Raw genomic sequence first — 14,051 nt, forward strand, 5'->3', positions numbered from 1 at the left:
GTTGGTCTCCGCAACTTCCGGAGCTATTTCGGAGGCCTCGGTTTTGCCTTTTGTTGTATACTGAAAAAGTGAACACGCATGTATCTCCGTTTGTAGTATATACAAATGAAATAAAACTGTTAATAGAACATTCTAGCATGTATATTAAAACAGTGCAATGCACAGGTAGTGCAGGTAGTGTAGGCAATTCGTGCCAGATAAAGCGACCTTCGTACCACTGATAGATTGCTCGTGCATGCACTTCAACGCTTTATCATAATGTGCATGCCTAAATTTAACGCACCTAGCCATTACAGAACGCACGTCAAAGTGATTGCATCAGTGTCATGTGATGCTCGCTTGCACTTAAATTTCAAGTTTCAGCATGCTGAAAAAACTGAAACAACTTTTGCATTGTGCCTGCATTTCGTTTTCACGAGCTTCCTACTTTTTTGAAGCTATGTTGGATTGAAGGAAGAAGCTTGCCAGGCCACCGATTTTCAGGAAACCGTGCCTCAAAACCAACGAAGGAAGAAGGCCTATGCCCGTTCACTTGTGGAAGGCTCTCTTTGAACTACCCATTTATGGCAGGCGCGACAATGGGGCGCTGGTGGCGGCGTTTTTTGCAGTGCCACCCGGGCAGAGTCTGACATTTATATCTATCTCCCTCATTTACCTATACCCTGAGGTACTTGTACTCCCTAACCCCAGTATTTATTGGCCCTGTATTGAGACCCCCTGGTCTTTGTGATCATTGAATACCATCAATCTGCATTTTGTAACACTTAATCCTAGTCCTAGAGCCACACCTTCTTTTCCACATACATCTCCCAGCCGCTCTATATTGACGCAAGGTAGGCTGGCAACTATGGTAGCCAGCCTCTGAGGAGGACAAGGAAGTAGTTTTGTGTGCGCATGCTCTGGTGTTCGCGTTTTCTGGCCCTTGGGTTACGAAAGTAAACACTCTATTTTGTATTCCGCACCTCCACCGGAAAATGTCACAAGGACACGGGTACGCAGGTACAAAATAGGGCGTTTACTAATAGGGCATTTTGCTGGCCTGATTCGAAACCCGCCTGCGACACTTGCGGAGTTCCATGAGGAAGCCACTGCCATGGAGAGGGCCCTTCAACAGCGTGCCAGGCAGTATAACCATGGTGTACAACCAAGTGAGGTCACTTCTGTAATTCTCGGCAATGACATCAGCGCGTTGCGAGAGCTTATCAGAGCTCTCATTAAGGAAGAGCTACAAAAGATGCGGGTGACTGCTTCACCTGTAGAGCAGCTCTCCATTGCGGAGATGGTACGCGCCGAGCTACGATAAGCCGTTCACGCTCCCCAACCGTCCGAGGCGCCACAACAGAGGCACTGCGTCGAGATGAGCTACGCGGAACCAGTGCGATATCCTCCATCGTGCAGTTCAACCAGCGTATTTTACCCCAATGAGCGACACGCTCAGCAAATGGACATAGGCTTCCGTCCTCGTAGCTCACCGTTGATCGCCGAAGCAAGACCGAGAAAGAGTGACATCTGGCGTACACCCGACCACAGGCCCCTTTGTTTCCACTGCGGGGAAGCCGGACACGTCTACCGATCATGTCCATACTGTCGTGTGGGTCTCCGTGGATTTTCGCCTAATGCCCCTCGTCCACGACCTGGCGAGCGACCACAGAAAATAGAGAGTTTCATCTCGAATCGCCGCAGTATCGAACATTGGTCGCAAGAGCCTCGCTCGTCGTCGCCTGCTCGCTACAGGCCACCGAGCCCAGCCTGTTCACGCGGCGCTCCGAGATGCCATTCACCCAGTCCTGCAAGTCGGGAAAACTGAGTTCAGCGACCTCCGGAGGTGAGGCCGCTGACGCTGACTCTACGGAAGATCCTCCACTACGACGACGGCGACGGCAGAAAAAAGATGTACAGACGCAGTCAAACGTGGTACGAAGAGTGGTGACATCAAACATTGCGGTAATCATCGACAACGAAGAAGTAATGACGGTAATTGACGCTTCAGCAGACACTTCCGTTATGAGCATGGGTCTTGCCTGCAGGCTGAAGAAGGTTTCTACCCAGTGGGCTGGGTTGCAGATACGTACGGCAGGAGGCCATCTTCTCACTCCAGAGAGACGATGCACGGCGCAAGTTAGTATTCACGGATTTATGTATCTCAGTGATTTTGTAATACTGCTCAGTTGCTCAAGGGACCTAATTCTCGGACTGGACTTTCTGCATGATAACGGAGCCGTGATTGACTTGCAAGAGTCGCAGGTGACGTTTTCTACGGCACACGCTTTAGCACGCAACCCTCACGGCAGTTACGTCAATGCTTTGAGAATTGTTGACGATGACGTCACGTTACCGCCGAAGAGTGGCATGTTCACCTTGGAAGCCTACGACATTTTTGATGAATTCAACGACTATGAAGGTATTGATGATCTGTGGGGTTTAACGTCCCAAAACCGCGATATGATTATGAGAGACGCCGTAGTGGAGGGCTCCGGAAATTTGGACCACCTGGGGTTCTTTAACGTGCGCCCAAATCTGAGCACACGGGCAAAAAATAACCAGCCGTGAGCAGGAATCGAACCTACGACTATGAAGGTGTTGCAGAGGCAAATATCCCACTTCTGCTCAAACGAAACATATGCATAGCCCGATGCCTTGTTCAGTTAGAGAATAAACGCTCTCGAGTTCTGCTGACCAACTTCAGCAATGAGTTTCAGCACGTCCCTAGAGGGACTACTGTCGCTTTCCTCAGTGAAATCGCCGACTTTTTCGATATCGGCATATTGGATATGACTTCACCACATGCAAAAGCTTGTGCTGACCTGGGTAGCCGCATTCACGTTAATCCAGACTTGGCAGATTCACGAAAAGAGCGGCTGCTAAACCTTGTGAGGGAATTCTCGGACTGTTTCTCCATAGCATCGAAAGTTCAGCGTACCACCGTTACAAAACACCGCATTGTTGCCGAGGACTCGGCACGTCCTCTTTGCCAACATCCGTACCGGGTGTCCCCGAAAGAAAGGTGATTAAGCGTCAAGTTCAAGAAATGCTGAATGATGACGTCATTCAACCCTAACAAGTTCGTGGGCGTCACCTGTTGTCTTAGTAAAGAAAAAAGACAACACACTACGCTTATGCGTCGACTATCGACGACTTAACAATGTCACAAAACACGACATTTACCCCCTGCCACGGATTGATGACGCCTTAGACCGTCTACGCCACGGTCAGTTCTTTACATCATTAGATCTCAAGTCAAGGTACTGGCAAATTGAAGTTGACGAGGGCGACCGTGAGAAATCGCGTTTATAACGCCTGAAGGGCTCTACAAAATTGAAGTGCTGCCTTTCAGTCTCTGTTCCACTCCCGCCATGTTTCAACGCATGATGGACACTGTACTAGCTGAACTAAAGCGGCAGACATGTCTTGTATACTTGGATGATGTCGTTGTGTTTTCAAGCACATTTGACGAGCATCTTTCAAAGCTAAAAAGTGTCCTCAGTGCAATAAGAAGAGCGAACCTTACTATCAAGCCTGAAAAGTGCTACTTCGGCTATCAGGAACTCAAGTTTCTCGGCCACCTGGTGAGCCCGGGGGGTGTTCGACCAGATCCAGAGAAGTTGGCTGCCGTTTCCGATTTCCCTCGTCCTCGAGACAAAAAGGCTGTTCAGCGATTCCTCGAACTCAGTGCGCACCACCGCCGTTTTGTCGAAAAATTTTCGAGAATTGCGGGACCTCTTACAAGACTGACACGGCCAGATGTCCTTTCGTATGGACGGAAGAACAACAAGCCTTTGAAGAGCTGCGCAATCGACTGCAGCCAGCTTCAGTGCTGGCACATTTCGACGACACTGCTGACACCGAGATCCACACAGACGCCCGCAACGTAGGAATCGGAGCCATTCTAGTTCAAAGGCAGAACGGCGCAGAGCGTGTGATCGCTTACGTGAGCCGCAGTCTCACAAAAGCAGAGGCTAATCACTCTACCACCGAAAAAGAGTGCCTAGCAGTCGTTTGGGCCATTAGCAAGTTTCGACCCTACCTATACGGCCGGCCATTTCGAGCGGTCAGTGACCACCATTCGCTCTGTTGGCTTGCCAGTCTACGGGATCCATCAGGCCGCCTTGTCCGCTGGAGCCTCCGCCTTCAAGAGTACGACATAACGGTGGTCTACCGATCAGGACATAAACATACAGATGCTGACTGCCTGTCTCGTGCTCCTGTTTCCCCGACGTCATCTCACACTGAACAAGATTTACCGTTTCTTGGCATCGTCGATGTGGTGCAGATGACTGAGCTTCAACGTGAGGACACTGAACTACTACCTGTCATCCAGCATCTTCAAGGAGAAGACGTTATCGTCCCACGCCTGCTCTCACGTGGTATAACGTCGTATTGCCTGCGGAACAATGTTCTCTACAAAAGAAATCTTGAGGGCAGCTAAGAAATTTTTCTCCTCGCCATTCCAACGGCACTGCGTGATGAAATTTTGCAGGCGTGCCACGATGATCCTTCTGCGGGTCACTTAGTCTTTGCTAGTACATTAGTGCGCATCCGACAAAAGTACTACTGGCCACAGCTGTATTAGTCCGTTCAGCGCTATGTCCGTAGAGCTGTGACTCAGAGGCGTGAAGTTCCACCTGCAAAAGCCGCCGGCTTTTTCCAACCTTTAGATCCACCTCAAGCACCATTTCAGCAAGTGGGAATGGATCTTCTTGGTCCCTTTCCTATGTCATCCTCAGAAAATAAGTGGATAATCGTCGCAACCGACTATCTGACTCACTATGCAGAAAGCAAAGCTGTGCCTAAGGGAACTGCAGTTGAAGTCGCCAGATTTTTTGTCCACGACATTGTTTTGTGTCATGGTGCACCTGCTGTTCTCATAACCGATCGCGGAGCAGCATTTACGGCAGAGTTATTGCAACGAGTCACCAAGCTGACGCACACCAACCACCGGAAAACAAGAGCTTATCATCCCCAAACGAACGGCCTGACGGAGAGGTTAAACAAAACACTGGCAGACATGCTATCTATGTATGTTGATGTAGAGCACAAAACGTGGGATGAAATTTTGCCGTACGTCACGTTTGCTTATAACACCTCTGTGCAAGAGACCACAGACCTAACACCATTCGAGTTTGTTTATGACCATCGCGTCACAACACCGTTAGACACTATGCTCCCCGTAGACCAGGACAACAGCGGAAATGACAGCGTTGACGACTTCATCGAGAAAGCCGTGGGAGCCCGCCAGCTTGCATGGAACCGCATTCGAGTGCAGCAAGATATCGACGCTCACCGTTACAACCAAGACCGAAGGAACGTCCACTATCAACCAGGTGACTATGTATGGGTGTGGACACCAGTTGGACATCGTTTGCTTTCGGAGAAGCTATTGCGACGCTACTTTGGCCCTTACGAAGTTGTGGGCTGCCTCAGTGACGTGAATTACGAGGTAGTTCCCCAAAGCTCCGACACCAGTTTAAACCGAAGACATCCATGTCCAGAAGTAGGCTATGTAGTACGGATGAAACCGTACCACGCCCCCGAGTTATAAACACTTCGAACGTTTTCCTTATTATTCACAACAGCGTAGGCTTTTTTTTTTTCGTTGACATGATCATTTTTTTTTTCATGGCCACCTCTAGCATCTCAGTCAATCGATCGGGACGGTCGCTCTTGAAAGGAGGGAATTGACGCCAGGTAGGCTGGCGACTATAGTAGCCAGCCTCTGAGGAGGACAACGAAGTAGTTCTGTGTGCGCATGCTCTGGTGTTCGCATTTTCTGGCCCTTGGGTTACGAAAGTAAACGCCCTATTTTGTACCTGCGTACCTGTGTCCTTGTGACAATATCGTCGTGACTGTCTGCAAATAGGAGGACATAGGCCACGCTGTGGCCGTCGCTGAGATTGTCAAGGTCGCTACTTCTTCGCCTGGCGTTGCGGTTGGGTCGCGGCGTCGGATCATGGCTACGACAGTTTGCAGCTGTGTTTCGACGTTGCTTAATTAGGACTTCTTCTGGTCGCCAAGTTTCGACCTCGGGGCTACGTTGAGGTGACGGCGGGTTCTTGAAGTTTCCTCCTGGCGGTGTCGGCGGCGGCAGAGGATCTTCAGCAGTTCGTCATGCAGCAACTGCCCCTGCATCGATTGCTGCCCTTAGTTTTCCCGATACGGGCAACACGACGGGCCCGGACTTGGGCAGTGTATTGACGACGGTGCAGAGACATGTAGCGACGAGGTGAAGATGAACGAGAAGATCCTCGGGGTCTCCTTTGCCTTCCAACGAGATAGGAAGCGATGTCACGTGGTCATTCACCACACTATGGACGCGGCGCGTCGATGGCGAAACCACGTAGTCCCATCTGGCAGTACTGGCAGCAGCGGTAGGTGTGGCCAGCTTCCCCGCAGTGGTAGCAGAGAGACCAGTGGTCGGGGGCACGCCACACGTCAATTTTTCTCGGACCACTGCGCTGGCCGGCAGGTGCACGGTATGGCATTGGGGGTGGCGGCAGCAGTGTCTGGCGACGAAAATGCGGGGGCGCGGCCTTGACGTGGACGTGTAGATGGTGTCGGGCAGAAGCAGCGTAGCTCGTGGCTTGAGGTTGTGGTTGCGATGTCTCAGGGATACCCATTGATTGCTGGATTTTCTCTCTGACGATGTCTGCAATCGACGAAACTCGAGGCTGGCATAACGGGAACATTCGGCGAAGTTCTTCGCGCACAACAGCCTTTGTGGTCTCGCACAGGTCATCGAAGCATAGTGGTTGTATTTCAGCATAGCCTGGAGCCGAGCGGCAGTTGAACTGTCATGTGAGCATTTGGAGGGTTTTTTCAGCAGTTTTCGCTTCTGTGAGGAATTCCTGGACGGTCTTCGGTGGATTTCTCATCAATCCCGCAAAGAGCTCCTGTTTGACTCCTCGCATGAGGAAACAAACTTTCTTCTCCTCAGGCATGTCCGGGTGAGTGTGACGGAATAAGCGGGTCATTTCTTCTGTGAAAATAGCAACATTTTCATTTGGTAGCTGAACCAGAGAGTCCAGCAAAGCAGCGGCCCTCTCTTTGCGATCGACGCTCACGTACGTTTGCAGAAATGCGCCGCAGAAGACATCACACGTTTGGAGCGCGGACTCTCAATTTTCGAGCCAGGTCCTTGCGGTGTCTTCCAGGTAGATGTACACGCGGTAGAGCTTTTATTCAGTGTCTCAGTGGTTGAGGGTGGCGACGCGGTCGTATGTCTCCAGCCAGGTCTACTGGTCTTCAAACGATGACCCGCGGAAAGTTGGTGGTTCCCTGGGTTAATGCATAATGATCGCGGGCTGTGTTACAGCGGCTGTCATATTGCCGCAGTCAAGGTCAAGGCCTTGGTCTTCCGCACCTTGTCTTGTAGAAGCCTGTACTACGGTGGTAAACTTTGCTGCCGGCAGCTTGTTCACTTCTCCTGGTTGGCGTCGGTGTCTTCTCTGCGACGTGGGCTGGGTTCCCGGCTTAACGGGGACGTCCGGTACATGAACGAAGCTGCACCTCTACCAGATGTCACAGGGTCGTGACGTGGCTGAAGGCAGGAGACTGGATGGTTGGATAATAAACTCTTTATTCGGGCCTAACCTGTGGCCACATAAAAGGAAAGTCAGATTACAGCAAGGCACTGGAACTGATAGCGGCGAGCAGAGCGTCGACCGTCGATCAACTGACAAGCGGCGAAGCGCGTTGGCATTTATACACTTGCCATGGAATGTTCTAGCGTTATTGCTAGCGGCGCCATAGGTTCCAGAATAATCTGTAATGTTTACGAAGTGGGCATAATCCTAACAAAATGATCTACTACCTCATCGAAGTTTTTCGAACATCATAAGCACGGTTTGCGTTGAACGTAGTGTAACGGGGGTGATAACAAAACTTGAGGAAAAGAACGTGGCATTATTGTCTGCATAAAATAGACCTGGTAGCTTCTGCTCAACCATCGCGCGTGTGACAGATTAAACCCAACGATTCTACCTTCAAGCGCTTTTTCCATCCTCACCATGTACAGCATATATAACAGCGGGGACAAAGGACATCCCTGTCTCAGCCCCTTGTTAATTTCAACGATGCCATTGCTACTTATTCCTTCCCATTCTATACAAACTGTATTTTCTCAATATATTTCTCTCAAAAGCTGTTTACAGTTATCACCTATTCCTATTTCCTTCAATATATCCCACAAAATTTCCTGATTAATGTTGTCATACGAAGTGGTGTCCAAATAAGCTACGTATAACAGCCTCTTTGTAATTTTAGATATTTCTATACACTGAGTAAGAACAAACAGATTATTGTTTAATTGCATGTCCATTCGGAATCCATTCTGAAGTGCTCTCAAAAAATCATTTTGCTCTGCCCACGTTTCTATTTTGAATTTCACTGCCTACATCGCCAACCTGTATAGCTCAAATGTAATAATTAGCGGTCTATACGAGTGAATGTTAACCTTTTCTCCCTTTTCTTAACCTTTTCTACTGGCTTTATTCTACCGCTAGGTGCCCTTGGACCTCTTAGATCGCTATTGCGTTGCCGCGACCACGGATTTGTGTGCAGTGGTTGAGGTAAACGGCCCTTCCTTTTACAATACCCGTGCGCTTGGTTGCTCACGCGCCTTCAAAACTAAGTCGTTTTATGCCATCTACAATCGCATCTGCTGCAGTTTTGTCCGCAGAGTTTGCAGAAAGCAGCATTGCTTCGATTGGTTGAGCGTACCTTTTCGGGGTTTTGTCAGTTACATCGTCGCCATGCATGATCTTGTCAAGAGCGGCCGCGGTTCCGTTCACAGCGATTGTGGCAACGACAATCACATGCACTCAAGAAGACAGTACGTGTGCCACTCGCACGCGTACTTCCAGAACTTCGTGTACACTGTTCTCGGCCTTCGTTCAACGATTTTCATTCTTAAGTTCGTATCACCTGCTGCGATTAAAAAATGTGTTCAGAACATTCAAATTTAGGTCCAACGGACATCGTAAAATTTGGCTGGGCAATTTCACGGATTGTTATCTGCCACGGTTTCGCATCACTGAAATTCTACTGTATGTTTAGATGAACGCCTCTCAAACTAATTTAAAATAAAATGGGGTAGGTTCGAAAAGCCTGGAGCAGATTGAGCTGCTTTTTTTTTTTAGCAATGCGGCCAGATGACGCACAGAAATTTCGATTTCCGGGAGATTTTGATGACAACCGTAAAAACAGAAAAAATGGTCGAAATCCGGAAGTCCAATCCGGGAGACTTGGCAGGTATGCATTACTCATGTGCAACAGACCAGACGAATTGTCTGCTACTATTTTTCCGATATTTAGAGACCACCTGTTAGGAACTTGTCTATACTTTTGTCGTTGGAGAGCTTTTGCCATGTTATACAAAGTACAGTGCATGCGCATTCATTTTGTCTTTTATTACTTTGCTGTTTCTATCAAAGCAGCCAAGGAGCTGCCACCGTGAGGACTTCTCCAAAACCTACAGCGTCAGAGAACAATAAAGTTTTGTTTTTTTACCCTCTTTTTTCCCTGTTTTGTTGTCTATTACTCTTGCACATTGGTGCGGCTAAGGAGCTGCCACCATGAAGCTGTTTGGTCAATTGGTTACTCCAACCAATTGGTACCTATTCACTACCAAGTGGTCCATCCCACAAAAACCAATTGGTCGCTTTCCAATACGCCCAAATGCGTACTAAATTGCGATTGGGAATTTTCCAATTCGTTCGAACTCGAAGCATTCCAATTGGAGTCAATATTTTTTTTTTTTTTTTAAGTTAGTTCGCACTGGCAGCCCCTGGTTTCCATCGTTGCTTGCAGAAGTTGGCCCCGAGTGATCCCAATGTGTTTTAAAACCAAATAAACCAACTGATTGTCCTCTTTCCCTTCCTTAAACCAAATTCGCTATAAAGATGAAAAACAACGAAACAGCAGGTTTAATGTTGAGCTACTGATGCGTTTATCAAAATATTGCTACTGGTGAAGCATTTCAGGCTGAGCAAGTGTGAGCAGCATCAACAGTCGTTCTCTTCTTTCACTGGTATTCCCACTGGCCTGTGCCATACACCGCATTTACTTGCATAATGAATGCACTTTTTTTTCTTGAGAAATCAGAGCAAAGGTGGGGTTGCATTTATTATGTGGAGAATATTTTATGAAAACTTTTTTGGGACGGGCAAAAAATGCGGTATTGCAAAAAAAAAGTTAGGTGACTTAGCTTTTCGCAATAGACATGCACGTACACTGTTTGGAAACAGCTTCTTTGTTGCATTCCACTCATCTTAGGCGGTCGATTACACTATCTTCTGCAAGCTGTCTCCGCCCATGCCATAAAAGCGTTTCGTGACTATCTTTAATTTTAAGAATCACTTATACGCTACAGTAGTATATGCTGTGATCTCGATGGGCATAGAGTGTACGCTACAACGCACTTTTTCAACTTCGCGTCAACTTCACAAGATGACCTCGCTGCCGCCGTTGATATTGTAGCAAGTAACCAACATAGCAGCAAGCTGCCATCGAAGCATCAGAACAAACATTCAATAACAAGATTAACGACAAAATACGGCCGTCACCTCACTGTCCAAAGGAGAAGATACTGTAGAAAAGGTTGCCTATATCTTGCATTCCTTAAGGTACATGCGGATAGCAAGCATGTAGAGCATATTGTAACCAAAGCAAGAATCGGGGGAGCTACAATGTTGCAGAAATAGTCACAATCTTTTCAAGACACCAAGTAATTTTTGAAACCTGCGACGCAATGGTAACAAATGGCCCTTTGCGACCGCCATGACGACAGCAAAATTTGTTGTCGTCGCTCGAAAATTGCGTGCATGCGGTAGGGCCTTGAAGTTTTGTATTTGCCGGATGCAACTGTTATTTTGTGCCCGCAGTTTCATGACCTTCGCTCGCTGTGTGCTGATCAGCTGCCATGTCTACACTCGCACCGTTCGTGAGCCCCGCTGTGGCCCGTAGATATTTTAAATAGACTTGGGACGTGCCGCGCACAGATCAAAAAGAAAAAGAATGCGGCGCACGGCAGCGGGTGAAGGGGAAGAGGGAGCGATCAGAGGTGGCCGAGGGGGGTCGGCATAATAAATAATGGAAGAGAGAAGAAAAAATGGAAAGAATTCTGTTGTAGACTGAGTGGCGCTATTTTAAGCATAAGTTACAAAGGATGGTCAGTGGACATGTACATGAATAGCACGTCACCCAGTTACTCTTTTACTCCATTGGTTTGTGGATGGTACACACTGGTTGTCCAAAGCACAACATTTCATTCATGAAGAAGGGTTTTTAAGGCTTCGGAGAGGAACATACATCCAAAGTCGCTCAGTAACTCACTAAGCACGCATGGCAAAGATCAAGTTTCTGAAAAATAAATAAGCCAACTTCATGTGATGTGGCCTCTGGCAGCGCGGCAGTTTCAGCATAGCACACCATGTGATCAATAGCAACAATCACCCAGCGCTTCTTGTCAGGTGTGTAGGGAAGGGGATTGTACAACTCTATTGCAATGTGATCAAAAGACTGGTAGAGGCAAGGTGATGGCTCTGGTGGTCCAGAGACTATGTGAAGTGAGCTCTTCCAACATTGAGATTTGAAACACGACACACGTACTGTTGGACAAGTGGTACATTCCATGCCAGTAGTACCACAGCTTTGCTGTGAAAACATGACCATCACTGCATCCACAATGAAAACTGCACTGGCGGTATGCCTGCATAAGTATTTCCCCAAGTCAGCTTCAAGACCTGGCGTGCCTCTGTGGTAGAATACCTGGCTAACACGCAGAGTGCTCAGGTTTGATTCCTGCCGAGATCTTGATATTCATTCTTCATATTTGTCATGTGAATGCTGCTGATCGTGGCTTTTTTTAATGTGCTTGATTTAAAATACCCACATCTATTCTAGCTGTTGCTGCGTCAGAACTCTTGGGGTGCATATCTGCATACCACGGCCTATAATATACAGATATGTGCCACATGTGTCAGATAGAAAGGGTTTGACAATGTATGCGGAGCGATTGTGACATTATACATGTCATAAATAGACAGCCATATTCATCAAACTCTCTTACTTTTCCATAAAAATTTTGGTTGGCAGTAAGTTCAAGAGGCGGGTACAAAAGCACTTAGACATAAGCAGCTAGATAGATACACTCAAACCTCATTGTAACAAAGGCACACCTGCCATGAAAATAGTTTGTTATATCCAAAGCTTCGTTATAAACATATTTGTAACACTGCATCTGTGACAAAGCTATTCTTCATTTACTTCCCTATAATAAATAATTTGGTATATCCAGGTTCGTTGATTGATTGATTGATTGATTGATTGATTGATATGTGGGGTTTAACGTCCCAAAACGACCATATGATTATGAGAGACGCCGTAGCGGAGGGCTCCGGAAATTTAGACCACCTGGGGTTCTTTAACGTGCACTCAAATCTGAGCACACGGGCCTAGAACATTTCCATCTCCATCAGAAATGCAGCCGCCGCAGCCGGGATTCGATCCCACGACCTGCGGGTCAGCAGCCGAGTACCTTAGCCACTAGACCACCGCGGCGGGGCTATCCAGGTTCGATATATCGACGTTTGAGTGTAGATACATAGAAATGCTCAAAGTGCCTGCAGTTCGCTAGGAAATTCTTGGCACTTGAAAAACATTGGGTAATGACTATGTACTTCTATAACAAAGAGGAGCTATATTTTTGTCCTGAATCTTAGTCACAATAAAGTACTATATTACTATAAGTTTTAAATTTCCATGCTTACGGCTCTAAAAACTACTAATGACATCACATGATCAGCAATAGCTTTACAGGCTACTTCATTAGTAAACCCTTCGGAGTCATTTGTCGTGCTCCTCCCAACTATGCAACATCAGCAAAGCAGTGTCTGCAGTTCCGCACTTCTCGGCAATATTTTTCGAAGTTGGTTTGTGCCCACATTTTTTTCACTGTACTAAGGGCCACCTCTAAAAAAGACGTAAAATTGCTTTACTTGATATTGACTTTTTCTTTAGTTTCAGAGCGAAAAGGAAAAAAAATATAAGTTTTAAGGTTACGGACTAGGAATACTGATTTTGTAGAATGATATTGAATCAAGTAGTTCGAATATTGTATGTCACATGTTAGCATTAAGAAAATAAGAATTTTTGTAACGACCCAACTAATGCACTCACTAGTTAAAAAATTAAAACATGACGTGTAGATGTCATTTTTTGTGGGTTCAACGTTGAGTGGAAGCAATTTTGAATAGTAGCAAAACTTGAATTTCTGTAGGATGAAAAGTGATAACCGATGAAAAGAGTTACATATTAAAATTTATTATAGTTAGAAGACATAACTGACTACAACAAGTTTTTGAAGTCGGAAAACAATCAATCGATGTCAGTGTAATACGTTCACTTAATTTTGATCAGGGGCTTTGCAGCAGTGTGAATGTTTGCTGAAGGTGTTTTGAGGGCATAGCACTTTTTAGTTATGGTGCAATAATAGGCCCTGTACAGGGAGGCTACATGTGCTCTAATACACACCTATTCGTTCATTTGGAAGTTTCGGATGATTTAAATTCAAGCTACAGTGAATTAAAATAGAGTAAAACATGATCAATTAAGACTTACAGTTAATCCGAACTGATGCCCCGGTCTCAGCTCAGCCCTGCGTATTTCTATGGAGGAGAACTCCCTCACAATTCAAACACGTCAGTATCCACTCCGGTTATTTCGAATTGGGAGGGAGAAACTGGGTTTCATCACCTCTCGCAGAAGTCTGCCCAGAGTCAAAACCAAACCATACCAAATTTGCTGGAGGTTTGAAACAACAAAACAGCTATTTGCCAAGCTGTCGCTGCTTATGGAGTCACGACAGAAAAATGTGAGAAAATGAAAAGGACTGATTAACTTCTATTTCCATTCGGTTAAATTTGCCATGTAAATAAACGTGTTATGAAGCATAGATTGCATTCACCATTTTGAGGCTCACTGCTTGTATGAATACAAGTACTGCTTGTTTCCGGTGCATCACTCTCATCACTTAATTCTCTCTGCTGTTGAAGCTC

General features: G+C 46.7%; 1 protein-coding gene across 2 annotated transcripts in view; it reads right to left on the reverse strand.

Annotated features, from left to right (window-relative positions):
• Positions 1-14,051, reverse strand: part of LOC119180657 (protein aurora borealis) — a 221,392-nt gene that overhangs the window by 51,223 nt on the left and 156,118 nt on the right. The window lies entirely within an intron of this gene.

This window comes from Rhipicephalus microplus, unplaced genomic scaffold (assembly GCF_043290135.1).
Source record: "Rhipicephalus microplus isolate Deutch F79 unplaced genomic scaffold, USDA_Rmic scaffold_14, whole genome shotgun sequence".
Classification (NCBI taxonomy): Eukaryota; Metazoa; Arthropoda; class Arachnida; order Ixodida; family Ixodidae; genus Rhipicephalus; species Rhipicephalus microplus.